We start from the raw sequence: 16,843 nt of genomic DNA on the forward strand, positions 1-16,843 counted from the left end.
ATGATTAACAGATACTACTTTACATGGGGATGTATCTACTGTTCCTGTCATTTTTTTTTCTTCATATAAATCATGTGCTGGATATCTTGCAACATCTGGAAAGATCCTTATAATGTAAGACTGATACGCGAAAATTACACATGCTAGGAACCTAACCATACACCAAGCAACCAGCCAGAGGATTTCAGTAAAACATACATATATCACAGGAATGCAAGGCTGACTGAGACAGTGGAGATGTTTTCACAAAGAGGAGGCATATTGCTAAGGACAATACATTATAAGGCCTTCCTTCTTTTCATGACTTCAGTGGAAATTATGAGTTAAGGCTATGACTCAGTTGTGATGCTTTCAAGAACCAAAGCTGAAAAAAGTTAATTTAATATATGTGTAGCAGCAGCTGTAATCATTTGCAAAAGTAGATCAATGCAGCACATACAACAACAGCAGAAAATTGAAGGCAAAATTCTCATACAAGGAGCACACTGGAAGAAAGAAGGATCTTCAGTGAAATAAGCAATAAGCAATCCAGAGTGTATATATATACAAAAAGAGTATATATTAATATATTAAAGTCAACTATGTAAGAAGGCAGTATCCTTGTCTTCTTTCAGTAACTATTTACAAAAATAGTGGTCACAGAATCACAGAATCACAGAATTGTAGGGGATGGAAGGGACCTCAAAAGATCATCGGGTCCAACCCCCCTGCCAAAGCAGGTTCCCTAGAGAAGGTTGCCCAGTTAGGCATCCAGATGGGCCTTGAATATCTCCAGAGAAGGAGACTCCACAACTTCCTGGGCCAGCCTGTTGCACTGCTCTGTCACCCTCATAGTGAAGATCTTTCACATGTTGGTGCGGAACTTCCTGTGATCCATTTTTTTACCATTGCCCCTTGTCCTATTGCCACAAACCACCAAAAAGAGGTTGTCCAAATCCCTCTGTCTCCCACACTTAAGATATTTGTAAACATTAATAAGATCCCCTTTCAGTCTTCTCTTCTCCAGGCTGAACAGACCTAGTCTTTCCTCATAGGGAAGATGCTCCAGGCCCTGTATCATCTTTGTGGCCCTCTGCTGAACTCTTTCCAGGAGATTCCTGTCTTTTTTTTGTACTGTTTTTATTCTTTTTTGTCCAGAACTGGACACAGTTCTCCAGGTGAGGCCTGACCAGGGCAGAGTAGAGGGGGAGGATCACCTCCCTTGACCTGCTGGCCACGCTCCTTTTAATGCACGCCAGGATCCCATTAGCCCTCTTGGCCACAAGGGCACAGTGCTGGCTCATGGTCAACCTGTCGTCCACCAGGAACCCCAGGTCCTTCTCGGCAGAGCTCCTCTCCAGCAGGTCATCCCCCAGCCTGTACTGATACTTCAGGTTGTTCCTTCCCAGGTGCAGGACTCTACACTTGCTCTTGTTAAACCCCATTTGGTTTCTTCCTACGCATCGCTCTAGCCTGTCCAGGTCTTGCTGAATGGCAGCACAGCCTTCTGGCATGTCGGCCACTCCACCCAGCTTTGTGTCATCAGCATACTTGCTGAGGGTGGACACTATTCCCTCATCAAGGTCGTCGATGAAGATGTTGAACAAGACCAGACACAGCACTGACCCCTGGGAAACACTGCTATTCACAGGTCTCCAGCCAGACTCTGCGCCACCAGTAACCACCCTCTGAGCTCGGCCAGTCAGCCAGTTCTCAACCCACCTTGCCGTTCACTCATCTATCCCACACTTTCTCAGCTTTGCTGGCAGGATGTCATGGGAGACAGTATCAAAAGCCTTGCTAAAGTCAAGGTAGATGACATCCACTGCTCTTCCCCCATCTACCCAGCTGGTGATGCCATCATAAAGGCTATGAGGTGGGTTCGAGCATGATTTCCCCTTGGTGAATCCATGCCGACTACTCCTCATCACCTTCTTCTCTTCCAATTGCTTGGAGGTGGCATCCAGAACAAGCTGTTCCAACACCTTTCCAGGGACAGAGGTGAGACAGATTGGCCTGTAGTGTCCCAGATCCTCCTTCTTGCCCTTCTTCAAGACTGGAGTGACATTGGCTATCCTCCAGTCTTAAGGCACCTATCCTATTCTCCAAGACCTTTCAAAGATGATAGAGAGCAGTTCGGCAATCACCTCTGCTAACTCCCTCAGCACAGATGGATGTATCCCATTGAGGCCCATTGGTTTGTGTGCATTGAGTCCAGTCATCTGTCTAGAGGTCTTATCTGTCATCTGTGCTGACTAGAATGACTTACCTTGTGGTTGGATGTGAGCTTGCTTTACTCTTGTTCCAGGCCCACTAACAGCTAACTTCAGTCTATCTTGCTATGAGTGCAGTCTAAAATAAAATAGGATTTGGCCCCATGTTGGTTTAAAAATTATTGTTATTTTCTCTTCCGTGTTGCTGTAGCCTTGTTAAGTCTTGTGTTTAGGCTAGCTGCTTCTTCATCATGCTATCATGAAATGCTTTGTATTTCATCTGTCATGGCAGTGTTCTTCACTTGCTACATTCTTTCACACATGAAGAAAAGTTCTTGTATTTGAATGTTTGTCTCTACCAGGCTGGCATTCCTCAGTCTTCAGAATATTTGTGCTTGCAATATTTGTTTTTATGTATCAACTCTGATCTACAAATTACCCCTCTTCTGTTGGCATTATGTCCACTGAGCCTTCTGAAATGTGAAATACAGTGCCTTTGTTTATTAAGAGATAATGTTTTTAAATACTTTATATATTTCTGTCCCAAGCCCACCAAGGGGTGGGCTATTATTTTCATGTAATGTCACTGTTGGATAAAAATAAATGAAGGTTGCTTCATTTAATATCACAGCTGTGTTTGTAACAGAAACATCAGGTGAATCAAAATAAAACTCCAAAATTTCATTATTGATCAGTGTGAATGCTCAAGGTCTTCATAAACCCGAAACATCTTTCAATGTCATCATCAGGCTTTTACTAATTAATAACACATGAATAAATGTTTCAACAACTTGCTTCCAGGCAAAATCCTCAGAGATACACAGCCAACACTTTTAAATTATTGGGAGAGAACAGAGCTATACCATTTCATGTTGTACAATCAACCTGTCAGTCACATATGTTTCAGTAAGATCAGATATTTTTGCCTGTAGTCTGATAAAAGATGATTGAAAACATTAAAATCTATAGTGTTTAAAAATGAGATTCTAATGCACAATTTGAAGTCATCTCAAGACAATCTGATGGTGTTCATTGATATACTGGTGCAGGTGTGCATACAGCTAGGAGCTTTCTTCTGGGTCCCAAATATCAAGGAACCAATGCAATGGCAGACATCACTAGATGGTGCTGGTATACATATCATTTTCATCCTGTTTTTCCTTAGTGTGAAAATAACTGTACGCACTTGGGAAGAAATTTTATTATTGCTGGGTTTGGTTATGCAAAGTTGTGCATGCAGATACACAACTGGAAGTTAAGGGGATTGTAGCCTTTCATCTCCCTGCCTTTTCTACTGCTCAGTTCAGTGGGGCATGCAGCTCTGCTGTGTTGTCAGATGCCACTGTGAAGCTTTGTACCCTGACTGAACTGGCAGCCACTTCTGCCTTTGTTTTGCATTGAAGTACATTTTTTTTCTGGCTAAAGGGAACAATAGAAGAATGCTTTCTCTGCAACTTAAATTGACAAAGTGCTTTCCAGCAACATCAGATCCAATATCCTAACTAAATGTCTGCTTTGGAAGTTATATGGCACATTTCCCAACCTTGCCTTAGTCAAAGGTTGTAGTTGGCAGAAAATATATTCTACACCTCCACTTCTGAGAAGAAATTTCATTGTACTTAATAATTGTATCAGGACAGCTCCACTCCAAACATGGTTACAATTCTGTGCCATGTATTCCAATACACAACAAGCATCTGGGGAAATACATGTATACTGTAGGCATTCAATATTGATTGGAATCATATTAACAAATATTTGAATATACCTCTTTGTGGAAAATGAAAATGGTTGTGCTGTCTCTCTGACTTCAGTCCTTGTCTTCACAGGTTTTATTACCCAATTTTATTTCTTCGTTATGTGTAAAAAAGGTATTTTTTGTTCCCTCCTCCCCACGCAATTTTGCTTAAAATACTACATATGCTAATTTGGATCATTTAAGTCCTTCCTTGCATACTTTAATGGGCTGTAATAATGATAACATTGATGTTACTTTCACTACTACTTCCACAAATACACAGTGAACAGAAGTGTTATTTCAGGCTCTGAATATTCAGACAGACTTCATTGTTGGTATGGGGATATTTCTGGTAGATTTTTATTTATTTATTTATTTTGGCATGTGTAATTCCCTGAATATTTTCTATTTAAAAATGAAAGTTAAGACTGAAGAAAAGCAGGAGAAAAAAAAAATCTCTACTTTTTCAAATTAAAATAAATATATATATAAACATGAAAAGTGCTTTCTACAGTGATCTCTGGCATAGAGAAAGTAGTAATATGGCAGGTTAACTCTCTTGTGCAGGGTCAGACTAATGGGTCATAAATTTGGCATAATGTTCTTGCATTTGTTAAAGTCAGTGGTTAAGATTCCCTCTGGTATTAGAGGGGATAAGATCTGACCTGCACAGTACCCCCATGACACTATGTACATAAAACTTCCTCATAAGTGTGGATTTGTGAGATTAGCTCTGTAGATGGCAGTAATCTATTAGCTGCTTGTAACAGTAATGTTAGTATCTCAGACTCTCAAATTGTCCACTCTTAAAAGCTGAAAAAAGAAGTTTTTCTGAAAAGAGCAGTTTTTCTCCATTATTCATAACTTACATTACTTAAGCTGCTAGGACTTGCTCAGTATCATCTTTCTTTTTTTGTTGTATTTTGTCCAAGGTTTTGGAAAGCTATTGAAATAGTTTTCCAAATAAAATATAGGTGGTTACTCATCTGCTACCCTAAATATGTCCTCCTCCCTGAACTACTGGGAGTGCATTTTGTATAATCAGTTGTTCAAAGACCTCCTGCAGATCTGTTAGGTTTTCCCTACACTTCATCTCCCTTACTGTATCACAGTGGCAAATGATTTTATTTTTTCATTTGCCTCAGAAGAAGACCAAGCATAATTTTTTGTTTAATGTCACCAAGCTTTAAAAAAGTTGATATTTAACTGGTGCTAATTAAAAGCAGGTTTTTTAACGTCTTCTGTCTCTCTATTTATAGAACAAAGACTACAATTTCTAATGTCATCTCAGTTCTCTGGCCACCGTCTTGATTTTAGCATAGGTCACATTTATGAAATGTCAATGTATTCAAAGAAATTGGTTATTCTAGTCAGCCATTTTATTTAAATCTTCTCATGAAGATGTAGCAGATAAAACTGGATAAAACTTTCTGTGGTAACTTGAGAAGAATTTCAATGTCTCTTTTAATGCTCCAAAGAAGCATTGTATGTATATATATTGTAGGAAACTGTATATAATTGTAGGAAAGCAGCATTATGTATATGTAATTTATGACTTAGTATTGCCATGGGACAGATTTTCATCCCTCTTCTGAATATTGTACAAATAACTCTAAAAGTTAACATGAATGACTTCAGGAGGGTTCTGTGTTTCCAGTATCACCAGAATTAGACCCTAAAGAGGACAAACTCAAACTTTAAATTTTGTAGAGTACATTTCACATGATAATTGGAAAGCACATTACAATAATGTCAGCATCATTGCAGATATTTTTTTGCAGATAGAGGAAGGTGGGGGAATAGTGTCAAGCAAGGTTGTCTAGTTACATGAAAGAGCTAGATGTGAATACAGATCTTCGCCATTCCTGTTGGCTACCTTATATTCCAGGTCACTGTCTCTTCCAATTCATTATTTATGCTCAAAACAATCTTGCTTTTCTGAGCTGGATGACAAATTTTCATATTAATGGTAACAAAAAGAGTTTATTCTTTCTAGAATGTTACAATAAAATATGTTTTTTATTTTAAAATTATTTGGGGCGTTGTAATTTTATGACATTTTAAAAGAAAAAAGTCCACTAAATGGAAACAAGTTTAACATTTTTGTATTTCCAGGAAATTTTTCCAAAAAGTAATCAAATTTCCCTCAATAATTTGATGAATAAAAACAATAAATTGCATGAGAAATAAATTGCCTATGGCACAATAAAACAATATTAAATAAAACAATATTAACATTAACAATAAAACAATAAAAACATGAACACGTATAAGAATGCTTGCTCTTGTACTAAAAGCAATTATGAATATAAGCTATCTTTCATTATCTTTATAAAATATCTAGTAAAACAAGTCTAAGTCTCTGAGTTTCCTAAGTGCAAACTCAGTTCAAATCAGTAAAAATGCAGCATAAGGGCAAAAGATTTCTTTTACCAAAGTAGGACTGCAATTCTGCATCCTTAGCTGTCCATGAACCCTTGTGGAAATAAATGTTCAGTTTTGAAAAATTTCATACTTTGTGTAGTTTACTTCATCTACTTTTGTCCTGTTTTAAGAAGAAATAGAAGCTATTGCTGTATGCTTTTAAAATTTTAAGAAACCACTCTATGTAGGTTATAATCAGCATACCAATCCAGAGGAGTTAGTCAGGAGATTGAAAATTAAAATATTTGAATTTACGGAATAGCAAGACAATCTTCAGTTATGTCATTTAGAAAATGAATAAAAAGATTCAATCTTGACAGATTATTATTTCTGAGGATGTTCTTTACCACATACCTCTGACCAGAATGTTCTTCCTGGGTAGATCAATCACATGAAATCTATACATACATAGCTAACATGATCTGCAGAAAAAAAATCTGTATATACAGATTGCATTCTGTTTAGCCTCCAGGGAGAATTTTTTTTTAAAGGAAGAAAAAAATGTATTTTAATCATTCAGTGCTCCACTTTTCAGTAGTTAACTATGATGGCAAGCTTCCTCCAAGCAGCCTATGAGAAAATTGATGAAAATCTACTTCTGCAGATATATATATGTTATATAAGATGTTCTCTTTTTAAGTCTTAAAAAGAATCATAGGAAAATTATGCCTGCATTATATAACTTTTATATATATATATATATATATACAGTCAGTGCCTTGCAAGCCTTTCAAAAGAGCACTTTTTCAGCATTCTTAACTGCTCAGAAGAGGAGGTTGAGGTCTCGATACAACTTTTAAACTTTTTTTTTTTTTTTTCTCTGTATTTCTTTTGGTAGAAATCAGATCTTATGGATATTAAACTTTCCTAAATGTTGATAAAAAAATCAAGAAAGGAAACAAACAAACAAAAACACAAAACCACGATCAATGTCAACAGTACAAATCAAGAATGTGAAGTTGCATGTAGCAGTCTGAAAGCCTGATTACTGCTGGTGAATGAAGTGCTCTTGCAGTACTTATCTTCAGTTATAAAAGCTACAATCTGAGTTGAGAAGAACAAAGTTCCAAATTTTTTGAATATATCCTTATTTCTTTGCTAGGCTCACAGAAACTGCCAAACTGGATCAGACCCACAGACAACTCGCTCTAGAAACCTTTCTTCAACACTAGCCAATACTTTGAGTACCTGTAGACACTCCAGAGGAAAAAGTAAGATATTTTGAAGTAGGTAGATACAGAATAGTATTTCTAGTAAGAGAAATTATTCTAAAGTGATGAAATTAAAAAAAAAAAAAAAGAGATTCCCTCTTCATTAGTGAGTCATAGGTCTTCCAATGGGACCTTTGAATATTCAGGCCCCTGCCAACTAGGCCGGGGCATATCATACACAAAAGAAAATGCATAGAATGTGACATTTTATGACTTTCCAGATGTGGTCTGATGGAAAAACTCTCAAGTAACTGGATATATTTCTTCCAATAATCATTGTATTTCTACTGAATGGAACCCCTCTGAGAAGGAAAGATCTGATTAAAACAGCACGTGTTTAAGATGTAAGGAAACAATTCTCAAACATGTCCTAAGTCACCCAGGGACCTTTGGACATTTTCCTCATGTTAGAGCATACTCTGATGAGAGTGAACCTTTTGCCTTTTAGCTCCACTTCAGTCCTTCACAGTCTTTAAGCCAGGGTACACATGGTCCTTCAGGGATACTCTAAAGAAATCTAGTAGCTGTCAAGCAGTTCTGAAAATGAGTGCTTCTCTCTTCAAATTCTTGGCAGACAGCCAGTGTGTTTTTGCAATTTAGGTTCATCATGCTAACATTACACAGATCACTTCTTAAAATAACTGGAATAAGATGCATGCAGTATTGAATCAAAGAATCCATGAATTTCATCATTTGGTAAAAACAGTGCATAAATCACATTGTGAGCATTAGGGGTCAGAACTGCAGGTTTTTGTTTTGTTTTGTTTTTTAGTCCTTCATGTCCTTCATCTGGCAGAATTTCCCTTGACTTCCAGGGGAATTTGCTTTGATAAAAGACATCAGTACTTGAACATAGAGCTTTCTTCTAAGTAAGGAACTGGTTCACTGAATGAATTAAATGTTTTTTTCCTTATAGGAGATGGCATCTTTACTTCAGTGCATGCTTCCAAAGCACACACACAGATGAGGGCAGACTGTGGTTACCTGAACTTTTTTGGAAGGTGTCAACATACTCTACAACTGAGGTTAAAATTAAAGGGAGTGATTGTATAAGGAAAAATACTACTGTCCACATTTTACTGTGATGCTCTATTTGTCCCCTATGGTGTAAACAGAATGCATCAGGTTATATTTTCCTACAACCTACATCTTGAGTTTAGGAAAGCTTATGTAATGTAGATGTAACTTCACAAAGGAGAGTATTAAGTGCCACTATAATTGAAAACCTAGACACAATGTGTTTCTGATAGCACTGAATTTCTGCCTTTAATAACGTAAGTTTGTAGCCGGTTTAATAAAGAACATACCTTATGCTTTCTGCCTCTTGGGTAATAGGGAAAACACTTATTGTATTAGATATTTAATTGAGACACACACATAAGTCATGATCATTAGTCATGATAGGAAAAGGGAAATAATTTTTTTATTGTTTTGTTTTGTTTTATTTCTGTTTGTTTGTTTGTTTTTTCAGTCCTGGATGTCTATTTAAAAGAGATATTAAAGGTGAAACATATGCCATTTCATTCATAACCCATGTCACATGGGTTCATACCTAATTTGCACGTCTATTTATGCCACAACATATTCTGGTAACCTACTGGATTGCTCGAATTGTCAATTTCAGGAGATTAGATCTGCATAAATTTTGTATAAGGACAGGGCACTGTGTAATACCAAAGAGACACCTTCAGGTCTTCATGTCTCAGGAGACTACAGCCTTGTGTTTCTCAAATTGTAAATGAGGCAGCTAGTTGTTCAAGCTTCATGGTGATAAACAGCTTGTAAATATTTAGATGGCTGGGTGCTGACTTCCTTTTTTTTAAAAAAAAATATTATTATTAAATAGCATATTTAATAGAAATGAAAGCTACATGATCATCTCTATGAGTGGTAAACCTTGATATTCCGATTGTCACTTTTCATCAGCTGGGAATCTGCCTTAATGCACTCTTCTGAAGAGAAGCCATTGATCTCCACAAATTTTGTATAATGCCAGATCAAAAGTGAAAAAGGTATCTTAGTCTCCCTAGTAAAAACAGTTTTCATGCATCTGTCTTTACAAAGGAAAGTAAGATTATGAGACCACATGTTCTTAAAGGTTTCCATACTTTTAAAAGGAAATGAATAAGATTCTCTAAGGTAAAATGAGGTCTAAGGTTAATGTGCCAGGTTGTAAACTCAAGCACAGGATCAGTTGGTCAGAAGCAATATGATAAGCAGTAGTAAGAATTAATGGTACAATCCACAGCAATGGAAGCAGTATCTCCCTCTTGCAAGGTACTGCACTGATTTTAGTTTATTCCATTTAATGGTTAATAATGTGGGTGGATATTTTTGTTTGTGGTGTTCAAAGCAGATCATTCTTTGCCTCCATGCTTTCCATTGTTGCATTTGAATCACAGAATCGCAGAATTTCTAGGTTGGAAGAGACCTCAAGATCATCGAGTCCAACCTCTAACCTAACACAAACAGTCCCCACTAAACCATATCCCTAAGCTCTACATCTAAACGTCTTTTAAAGACTTCCAGGGATGGTGACTCCACCACCTCCCTGGGCAGCCTGTTCCAGTGTCTAACAACCCTTTCGGTAAAGAAGTTCTTCCTAACATCTAACCTAAAACTCCCCTGGTGCAACTTAAGCCCATTCCCCCTCGTCCTGTCACCAGTCACATGGGAGAACAGGCCAACCCCCACCTCACCACAGCCTCCTTTAAGGTATCTGTAGAGAGCAATAAGGTCACCCCTGAGCCTCCTTTTCTCCAGGCTGAACAAGCCCAGCTCCCTCAGCCGCTCCTCATAGGACTTGTTCTCCAGGCCCCTTACCAGCTTTGTCGCCCTTCTCTGGACCCGCTCAAGCACCTTGATGTCCTTCTTGTAGCAAGGGGCCCAAAACTGAACACAGTACTCGAGGTTTTTGCCTCACCAGAGCTGAGTACAGGGGGACGATCACCTCCCTAGCCCTGCTGGTCACACTGTTTCTGATACAAGCCAGGATGCCGTTGGCCTTCTTGGCCACCTGAGCACACTGCTGGCTCATATTCAGCCAACTATCAACCATCACTTCCAGGTCCTTCTCTGCCTGGCAGCTCTCCAACCACTCATCTCCCAGCCTGTAGCTCTGCTTGGGGTTATTGCGCCCCAGGTGCAGGACCCGGCACTTGGCCTTGTTGAACTTCATGCAGTTGACCTCAGCCCATCGGTGCAACCTATCCAGATCCTCCTGAAGAGCCTTCCTACCCTCAAGAGATCAACACACGCACCTAGCTTGGTGTCATCTGCAAACTTACTGAGGGTGCACTCAATGCCCTCGTCCAGATCATCGATGAAGATATTAAAGAGGACTGGCCTCAGCACCGAGCCCTGGGGAATGCCACTAGTGACCAGCCTCCAACTAGACTTGACTCCATTTACCACAACTCTTTGGGCCCGGCTATCCAGCCAGTTTCCAACCCAATGAAGCATGCGCCAGTCCAAGCCTAGGGCAGCCAGTTTCTTGAGGAGAATGCTGTGGGAGACGGTGTCAAAAGCCTTGCTGAAGTCAAGGTAGACCACATCCACAGCCTTTCCCTCATCCACCCAGCGCGTCACTTTGTCATAGAAGGAGATCAGGTTCATCAAGCAGGACCTGCCTTTCATAAACCCATGCTGACTGGGCCTGATCGCCTGCTTGCCCTGCAAGTGCTGCTTGATGACTCTCAAGAGAATCTTGAAGTTGAAAATAAATTATATTTATCTTAAAATAAAAGCAGAATGCTATAAAACTTGTCAGTATCGTATCCTATTTCTACATGATCCAGACTTGTGCAAATAAATATTTCCATCTTCAAATACATGCAAATGCAGGAGTCTTTTTATGGAGCTTAAAAAATCCCATGTCACGTGTTTCCAAACCCTCAGGAATATAGGATACAGGAAATACTTTTTTTTTTTTTTTCTTTTTTTCTTTTTTCCCCTATAAATTTCCATGTTTCCTGTGGAAACGAAATGTAGCTTGCAGCATAGTAAGAGCTTGAATGGTTGAATGGGTAGAGAAATCCATCTGTCAGAGATGGCAGAGCAGGACCTGCTTGGGAAGTCATCTGGGTTATTACAGTAATTAAAAGTTCTTACTATTTTCAGTTGTAGGTCAGAAATTGTTAGGTTAATTAGAAACACTGCCATTAGTTTACAGATGGTCTTTAGCTCTAAAAAAGGTAGAAGAAGTGGAACTAGGTTGTTAGTATGATACTATTCAAGAACTAATAGGGATAAGGAAACACAACAACCATTTATATACCTCCTTGTGAAAGGTTTCCTAGAGTGAACAGAATTTCCTTCTGAGTCACCAGAGCTGTAAGTAGCTGTGACTGCTGCTTTCCTGCTCAATTCTACTAGCTTTATTTGTTATGTTGTCTTGGTGTCTGCTGTATCTGGGCCAGCCTGGAGCTATCTATGGCAGTAGTGCCTGATTTGTTACTTTATCTGCATTATTCATAACATCAGATAGTCACTGATTCTCAGTGATACTCTTGCCTGCTACCACATCACAAATAGTTATAATATTCATACTAACACTATTCCTATGAGTCAGCTGGTAGACCATTTCTGCTGTCCACAGCTTCCATTTCCTCAGTTTTCAAAAAGTATTTCACAAAAGAGGATATGTTGCTATATTCAAGCTATGGCTTCAGCATTCATTTCTCTTTGCTTGCCTCTTCTTCTGTTTCCCCTTTAAATTCATTTTACAAAGTTAAGGACTTCTTTTCATCTCATCTCTTATTTTCTCCCATGTCCCTTAATCCTTGTTCTTCATACTGTTGACTTTTACTGTTCTTGCTTCTATTTTTTTCCCTGAATCTTTCCACTGTCTAATCACTCCTACCTCAAATTACCCTAATTATCCCCATCATTCCCATACATGTCTCTGGTTCTCTCCTCCTATCCCTAGCTTATCTCTGATTGTTACATTTATTGTTTCACATATTTCCATGTTTTTCTGATATAAATTAATCATACAACCAAATCAAGAATACAGAAGACTGCACTTTCCACCACAAGCAACATATGTAAACTTCTGTAAACATAAGTAAAGATCCGTAGGTGTCAGCAATATCTCTGCAGTTCCCAACACTCCTAAGTAAAAGAGAAATTTAAGAGTATTAGGTCTGGCAAGCCTGGCCTTTATTTCGCATCATGCTTCTGGTATAGGGGAGACAAAAGAAAGGGAAGGATTTGATACTAGGTACAAGGTACCTAGTACCAAATCCTTGGAACCTCTTTGAGCTATGATTCATCATCACAAACATTTATCTAGAAGAGTACTGGATTCCAAACCATTAGATGCTTGAAGATTGGACTAACTCTGATTTCGTCCCAGAAGTACAATGATTTCAGGCATTTATCAGGCACAGTAAGACTACTAAGTGAAAAGCAGCATCCTTTTGCCGTAAATCCCCTAACAGTCATCGGTTCACCACAGTAACCCCATATACTGTTCATACAATTGTCTTGTTTTGGGCAGAACAGAAAGCTCAGACTGTCTTTTTGCATATTCTCTTACTCTCCACATATATCTTAGCATGTACTCTACAGCATGATCCTAGACAAGTCTGAGAAGATGCTATTGGTGTGAATAGAAACTTTGAAAGTATTTTATAAGGGTGTTTTTTGCAGTCATGCCCAACAGGTAGTGTTTCAGTATCTAACTGAGGAAATGGAGATTGTGGTTCTTCTGGGTTATTTTAACAGAAGCCATTCCTGCAGCACCCCCAACTCTCAGTCCTTAGGTCAACAGCTGCCTGCTGACACCCCAGTAACTGCATTTCCTACAGCATTTCCTCTATTGCAAACATGGTGAGTTGGGTCTCCCGCACAAAGAGAGGTAGGGAAGTACCACCTAGTAGCCTTGAGAAATCTGACAGCACGACAAAAGAAGTGATTTGCCTGCTGGAAGCATAATAGTGTGTAGAATATGCATCTACATATGTTGAATCTTTCTTGGTAATGACAATAGAAACATTTCAAGTTGGAAGAGTATGAAAGGCTGACACAGGGTGAACTCACACAGCCAATCTTTGTCAGCATTTCTAGAGGGCAATGTAATAACAGTGGGGAAAAAAAACCACGACATCTACAAATCACCAAATGGAGAACAGTCTTCAGGAAGCATTTGAACTGAAGGACAGTTAAAATTTATGACTGAGGCATTTAGGCTCAGGCTTTTCTGATCTTATGTGTCAGAACAAAGTCAGCTGTAAAGCGATACCACAAAATCGTTGGTAATGAGGGAGACGCAACTGTCAGACAACAAAGTTTCAAGTGGAGTTCAAGATGAGAAAAATAAATTTATGATCTAGGTGCTCGGAGTTTTCTGGTTTTGTTTGGTGAGGAAAAAAAGAAATGTCATCTTCAGAAGTGATGTATTGAACTGTTTGTAAATGGAAGGAAAAAAAGAAAAGAGAAAACTTACCAAAAAATAGTAAAGTTCAAAGCTTCCCAGACACATTTTATTGTCTTTTCATAAAAAGCACATCTTTCTCTCTCTCTTTTTTTTCTCTCTCTCTCTCTCTTTTTTTTTTTTTTTTAATGACCTCATTAACAAAGAGTATTCTTTATTGTGAAATATTGAGGAAAAATATTTAAAAACCTTCCTAAGATTTTATGGATGTCACATGCCAACATAACATATCTAAACTGATATTCATGCTTTGCCTTGCAGTATTCGAGAAAGTTTTTAACAAGTTGAAAAGAAGTAAATCTCATATAGTTTTATATATATTGACAATATTGCCATGTAGCCATGTCTAATGCCTCAAAAATGGAATATAAAATGAAATTTTCATAGTGTGGCAAAGCTGAAGAAAAAGCACATTTAAAGCGATGATATGCTGAAATTATTAAAGGCCAGATGAGAGCTGCTCTGGTTTGTATTAACTTGGGATTCAGCCATTAGATTTTGTGTGTTATTTAGGAAAAGCCTACAAAAGTTTGGATAATAAATTGTGCACTTCTAGCTCTCCCTTGCAAAAATGTGTTGTCAGATTACTAGATAAAAGGCACATCTCCACACACCCAGAGGAGCACAGAGGCACAAGTGTAACAGGGGGAGCTCCAGTAACCCCCTCAGAAACACAGCCACTACAAGGGCTGTACCAGAAAAGCCTCAGCCCCATGGGCTAGAGGTGAAGAGGTGACATTGAGCTCCATGGATCAATGGAGAGCACCCTACAGACTGGGCAAGGGTGGCCTGTGGGAGTGGATTGCATTGCAGGGTACAGGAAAGACCATTTCAGGATTGTACAATTTGCTATGGGGTACATGGGAAATGAACCAAAAGTTGCAAAAGGGAAGGCTTAGGGTGGAGTGGGGAGGAACAATGGTATGAAAACTTAGGGTTACAGGTATAAAAATGGTTGGTTGTGTGTAAGCAGAGCTGGTCAGTACCTGTCTCTGGACATGTCTTGTGCCCCTTTACATGGACTATGCTGTCTTGACATTAAACCCCATTTAAAACTTTTTTCTGGGTAAAGAATTACCTATTTCATGTTCACACATGGAGATGGAGGTCTGAATGCCAGAAACTAGAGAGAGTACCCCAAAGAAGACTCTTTTCATCTGATATCAAATAAATTCCTTTTATTGTCATGATAGAAAACAAAAAAAGTCAATTTCGGAGTGTGAGTGTATTGATTTCTTTCAGACATGGGATGTGAAGACTCGTAAGCTAAAGGTGCTGGCTTCTCTTTAATAAAAGCAGCCAGGATGATTATCTCACCGTTAGACATTTACATTTAGTAAACTAAAAACAGGTATTGCATATAATGGTCAGGACAGATCACAGAAGAGATCACAGATCATAAGTTACTGTGTTTGCAAGCAAGTGCTAAAGTACAGTTATAAAAATTATCCCTGCTATAAAGGTTATTCCATAACTTTATATTGAAATATTTTCATTCTTATTATTGGTATTGATGACTAACTACATTTCAGGTCTTGAAGGCTGTTTCTGCTAAGGATGGAATATGACAAAAGTATTTCTTTGATGTAATGTTGCTACTCAGAATGAATGTCAACTAAAACCTACTTCCAAATGTAGTAAAGAACAAATTGAGGGAGAAATTCTCTCTGCTGACACTTCAAATTCAGAAGTTAAATCTTGTTTTTCCTTCCAGGGGTTTAGAATCACAGGAAAGCTCATGTTGGAAGAGGTCTCAGGAAGTCTCTAGTCCAACCTCCTTTTCCAAGCAGGGTCAAAGGTCAGATCAGATCAGGTATTTCAGTGTTTTATGTATTCTGGTCTTGAAAACCTGCAGTGATGGAGGTTACACAACCTTTCTGGACTACCTGTTCTGCCTCACTATCCTCAGAGTGAAAAGATTTTCCTTACATCCAGCCTGAACGTCTCTTGTTTCAACTTATGCCAGTTGTCTCTCATCCTCCCATCCTCCCTGCTATACATGATGGTGAAGAGCTTGGATCTGTCTTGTTAATTACCTTTCCATAGGCACCGGGGGGCTGCTATTAGATGCCTCCTGGCTCAGTGAGCCTGGGTTTCTCTCTTCACAGTTCAGGTGCTCCACTCCTCCACAGTTGTCTTGTTTACCACCATACTGTTTGTACCAGAGGCCTGAAGCTTCATTGAATATCTAGCTGTGGTCTAATAAGAGCTGAGAAAATGGGGACAACAATTTACTCAGACTCCTGGCCCTGTTTCTTCTGCTACAGCCCAGGATGTTGTTGACCCTCATCACAGAAAAGGCACATGGATGGCTTGGGTTTGGCCTCCTGTTCTCCAAGACTTTCAGGTCCTTTTCAGCAGTGCTGCTATGGTATATATAAGTTAGGCTGAGAATAATAAAATATAAACTTATTTCAAGTTATATTCTACCAAGTATATAAGCTTGATCTACCTTAGTTTTTAATTTCTAACTCCATGAATGCTCACTTTTTGCAAACTCTTTGCAAACTTAGGCTAGTGAGATCTGAGTGTTAACATGACCTTTTGCATGGAGCTTGTATTACAGTGAGTTGCTCAGGCTTAACTGTAGGCAGTAATATAAGCGATCTTTACCTCCAGGCTAAGGAGTTCCTTCCCTTTTTCTCCTTGGCTTCAAATATATCCTCAAGATCAGCTTCAGCCTTACATAGATGAGTCAGCTAAAACACTTCTGTTGATGAAGCAGTTTGATGACAAGATTAGACCTGAGCAGCTAGTGAAAATGTTTTCATTTTGACTTAATGTCATTCTCCACTTTTGTACACTTTCTCTAATCACTATATATATTTTTTTATATATATAT

This window comes from Anas platyrhynchos, chromosome 1 (genome assembly GCF_047663525.1).
Source record: "Anas platyrhynchos isolate ZD024472 breed Pekin duck chromosome 1, IASCAAS_PekinDuck_T2T, whole genome shotgun sequence".
NCBI classification, from domain to species: domain Eukaryota; kingdom Metazoa; phylum Chordata; class Aves; order Anseriformes; family Anatidae; genus Anas; species Anas platyrhynchos.